Raw genomic sequence first — 4576 nt, forward strand, 5'->3', positions numbered from 1 at the left:
CGATTTTTAGGTCCCCAGGCTGGTGGCTCATGAGGACGACCCCAACTCGGACCCCGAACACCCCCCGGATTCAGCCCTCCATGTGTCCTTGGTATCAGAGGCTGGAATTGCAGAGTTGCCACTTTACCCCCAGACGTAATTTTTGATGTGGTTGTGCCACTTGAACAGTATTTGAAATCTGTTTGTGCTCTTGCAGCAGCATTTCCGAACCACAATGGAAATTTAGCCCTTCTGCCTGGGGCTGCTCACAGAATCGTGGAATCCCAGAAGGGTTTGGATGGGAAGGCACCTTTATTTAAAGCTCGTCCCGTTCCACCCCTGCCATGGGCAGGGACACCTTCCACCATGCCAGGGTGCTCCAAGCCCTGTCCAGCCTGGCCTTGGACACTTCCAGGGATCCGGGGGCAGCCACAGCTTCTGTGGGCAACCTGTGCTGGACAGCAGCTTTGAAAGGCAGAGTGAAGTACAGCTGTGATTTTTGTGCTGCCCCTAACTTTGTATTGCCTGGCAAATGTGCCTTTGGGGTTTTTTGGGGTTTTTTGGGGTTTTTTTTTTAGTTTTTTTGGGTGTTTTTTTTTTTAAAAATTTTTGTGACTAAAAAGCTACCTTGTGTTCCTGGAATGTTGCATTCTACCTCTGTTGTTTTCCCAGTCAGTCTGGATCCTCTGCTTACATTTTTTCCTTCACTTATTAGATGTCATGGATGTGCTGGCTGTTCTGATGGAGGGCAGTGATGGCTTAGATGAAGGAATTGGGTTCTCTTTAAATGAAGACATGATTATCCAAACATTTCCCTTCAGTGCTGTTGTCCCTGCTGCATGAGCAGCCAGGAATATGCTGTTGTTTCAGTCTGAAAATGGAACAGGTACAGGGGTTTTTTTATGTTTTATGTGTCATTTCTAGCAGTGGAGTGAAAGCGGCATCATTTCTACCCTCTTGTAATAATTTTTTACCATTTATCATTTTTTACCTTGAGGCATTTTATTATCTTCCCTGCAAGCAGCAGGAGGTGCAGATTCACGGTGCTTTGTGCTCAGGAGGGGCATTGAAGCTCTGTAGGTGCTTCTGCCCTTTTTCCCTGACCCTGAAGAGAAGGGACACTGTCCCTGCATGGACAGTCTTGGTCTGGAAGTAGCTGGCCTCAGTAACACAGCGTTTTAAGGGCAGAGCGTGGCGATCAGGAGAGGAAGGTGGTTCCCGTGCCTGTGGGCAGCTCTTCCTGAGAGCAGGGAGAGGGGACTGCCTTGTTAAGTAGGAAGTGGGTGCGTTTCCCAAGGAAAACTTCAGAAATTAAGCTCCAGGGGCAAACACTGAGGTTCTACCACCTCCTTGAGGACATCCTTAAAACCACAGGGGCATCAGCAGGGCTTGGAGCAGGACTGGCCAACCCCAGAGCACCTCACGAAGCCTTCTGTGTGTATGTGGCAGTCGAGTTGCACCTGGGGGGTGCTGAAAGTCCCAGTTCTGAGAGAAAATTCTGTTTAACTCGTACACGTTGGCTGGGTGTGTCCCCCCAGTACAGCTCGGTTCTTCTCTGAGGCGGTGCCTGGCAGGGTCTCTCCCTGTTAAGGGCTGGGCGTGTTTTTGGCACAACACAGTGAAGGTGGATTATTTGCTTAAGCAAGAGCTGATGATGTCTGGAGGGTTTTTCAGGTACCTCAGCGGCCAGGAGCACCTGTCTAGGTCACTAGGAACACTTTTTGATCTCGATCAGTTCTTTTCTGCGTGAGGCTCTGTGGGCTGCTGGCAAGGCCCAAAGTAAGGAAGGTTGCCCCAGTGTCCGTGCTCATGTCAATAGTTTAATTTATTTGGCTTTTCTAGGAGCAGACATCGTGGAGGACCTTGGTGCTGTTTTCACTGGCCTCCTGCACTCTCTGAGAGAACCCCTTGCTCCCTGCGTGACGTTCCAGCTCTGTGACAAAGCTGCTAAGTATCCTCAGCTCTACCAGTTTAACCAATACTATAGACTCTGGATGCCCAAGCAGTCCCAGGCACCTGTGGTATGGAATCCCTGAAGTCACTGAATTCTTGAGCCAGTATTCCTATAAAATCCTCGCAGTCGACAGAGGTAACATTTCCATCAGAAACAGCGTTTTTATTGAGGAGGTAATTCTGCATCTCTTGTTGATCGTGCTGGGGACACATGTTTGCTCCAGGGCTTTTCTCTGATGACACAAGAGGTCTCTGTGGTGTTTGGGAGGCGATGCCAGGGCTCAGGGCTCATACAGAGACTCCTCACCGGGCACAGCAGAGCCTGGTGTGTGCTGTGGCCTCTGTTTACAGCGCCCGGAGTTCCCCCGGGTGGGTGGAGGATCACAGGCCCCTGGGCTGGGTTTGGTGAGTTTTTCTCAGCTCAGCAGTGTGAACACTCCAGATGGCCCTGGGGACACTGCTGGACAGCATCCATCCACTCTCTCCATCCACTCATTTGTACCCAGGAATGTAGGAAACTCTGACTGGGGACGGGCAGTAGTTCTGAAAATCATGCCCTAGCCTTTTTCTTCAGGAATGAACCAAGCGAGTGCCCTGAAACCAGCGGAGCAGCTGCAGGAGCTGAAGGGAACAGAAAGGGCTCCCCGGCACCTTTTGCCTCCGTTCTCTGCCATTCCCCAAAAGGCGTCGCAGTCCCTGAAGAGGTGTCTGTCATGCAGCCTGCCAAAATAAAGACCTGTAAAATCCTAGCTCTGCCTTTTGTTTAACGTGTTCTTACTTCCTATTTATGTCATCACAGAAAGCAAGGAAGGAAGAAATGTGACTGGTTCCCACTATTGCTCCGTGCAGGCATTTTTAAAGGCTGCTGTACTTCTGTCCTCTTTTTCCACTCCAAGCTTGACTTTTGCCCTCCTTTTTTGAGGTCTGCTGCTTTGGGTGTCCCAGGCAGGGCTGGGTTCCTCTGCAGGGGTCTTAGGAGTTGGTGCAGATTCTGCTTTTTCCGAAGGTGTATCAAAGTGTGCCGGCAAAAGGACTGTTTTCTCCAGGGGAAAGCTTTCTCTCAAAGACCATCAATGCATGTATGTGTTTTAATCGTGTAACCAGGTGGATTAAGAAAAGCCGACACCTGTAGCAGATTTTTGTTGGATCTGTGTCTGTGAGAAGTCGGCTGTGTGCTGGAGAGGGAGAGACCAAGAGACGCTGTTGGAGAGTGGATACAGTGCCAGGTGTGAGCTGTTAGCATGATGAGGGCTCAGAGCAGCCACAGGTGTGAGCTGTTAAGTTGATGAGGGCTCAGAGCAGCCACAGGTGTGAGCTGTCAGGATGATGACGAGGGGCGGGGTCCCTCCGGGGGGAGGTTAATTAAGGGCGAGGCTTTGCCCCAGCCCGTTTTTGCATGGAGCTGCTGGAGAAGAGGAGTTTATGGGGAGCTCCCGGGACTGTCTCATGGAAGGACGGTGAGTGCTTTGGACTGGGTCCGGGGGATCACCTGGACATATCCTTTGCCACTTTCCCTGGGAAAGAAAACTCAGCAGTCCAGGTTCCTGATGTCAGTTTGTAGGGCTCCCTTGGGACTATCAAGGCAGCACAAGGTTGAGGTGAGGACAACTTAGGTGTGGGGACCATCATTTGATATAAGGACTTTTTGCTGTCAGTCCCAGCCCAGTGTGGGGGGCCCCTGGGCACATCCTTTTTCCATTTTCCCTGGGAAAGAAAACTCAGCAGTCCAGGTTCCTGATGTCAGTTTGTAGGGCTCCCTTGGGTGTATCAGGGCAGCACAAGTTTGAGGTGGGGACAACTTCGGTGTGGGGTCCATCCTTCGATATAAGGATTTTTTGCAGTCAGGGCCAGGGGCCCCTGGGCACATCCTTTGGCCAATTTCCCTGGGAAAGAAAACTCAGCAGTCCAGGTTCCTGATGTCAGTTCGTAGGGCTCCCTTGGGTCTATCAGGGTAGCACAAGTTTGAGGTGGGGACAACTTCGGTGTGGGGTGCATCCTTCGATATAAGGATTCTTTGAAGTCAGAGCCCTGACCAGGGCCAGGGGAGCCTGGGCACATCCTTTGGCCATTTTCCCTGGGAAAGAAAACTCAGCAGTCCAGGTTCCTGATGTCAGTTTGTAGGGCTCCCTTGGTTCTATCAGGGCAGCACAAGTTTGAGGTGGGGACAGTTTCAGTGTGGGGTCCATCCTTCGATACAAGGAATTTTTGCAGTCAGGGCCAGGTGCCCCTGGGCACATCCTTTTTCCATTTTCCCTGGGAAAGAAAACTCAGCAGTCCAGGTTCCTGATGTCAGTTTGTAGGGCTCCCTTGGGTCTATCAGGGCAGCACAAGTTTGAGGTGGGGACAATTTCGGTGTGGGGTCCATCCTTCAATATAAGGATTTCTTGTAGTGAGGTCCCTGCCAAAGGCCAGGGGCCCCTGTGCACATCCTTTTTCCATTTTCCCTGGGAAAGAAAACTCAGGAATCCAGCTTCCTGATGTCAGTTTGTAGGGCTCCCTTGGGTCTATCAGGGCAGCACAAGTTTGAGGTGGGGACAACTTCGGTGTGGGGTGCATCCTTCGATATAAGGATTCTTTGAAGTCAGAGCCCTGACCAGGGCCAGGGGAGCCTGGGCACATCCTTTGGCCATTTTCCCTGGGAAAG

General features: G+C 51.2%; 1 long non-coding RNA gene across 1 annotated transcript; it reads left to right on the plus strand.

Moving 5' to 3' along the window:
• The first annotated feature begins 588 nt into the window (after positions 1 to 588).
• On the plus strand, positions 589 to 2681 carry LOC144247770 (uncharacterized). The gene is made up of 2 exons (XR_013341309.1): positions 589 to 865; positions 1822 to 2681. It is a non-coding gene; the product is annotated as an uncharacterized LOC144247770 (long non-coding RNA).
• The last annotated feature ends 1895 nt before the right edge of the window (positions 2682 to 4576 follow it).

This window comes from Lonchura striata, chromosome 33 (assembly GCF_046129695.1).
Source record: "Lonchura striata isolate bLonStr1 chromosome 33, bLonStr1.mat, whole genome shotgun sequence".
Taxonomy (NCBI): Eukaryota; Metazoa; Chordata; class Aves; order Passeriformes; family Estrildidae; genus Lonchura; species Lonchura striata.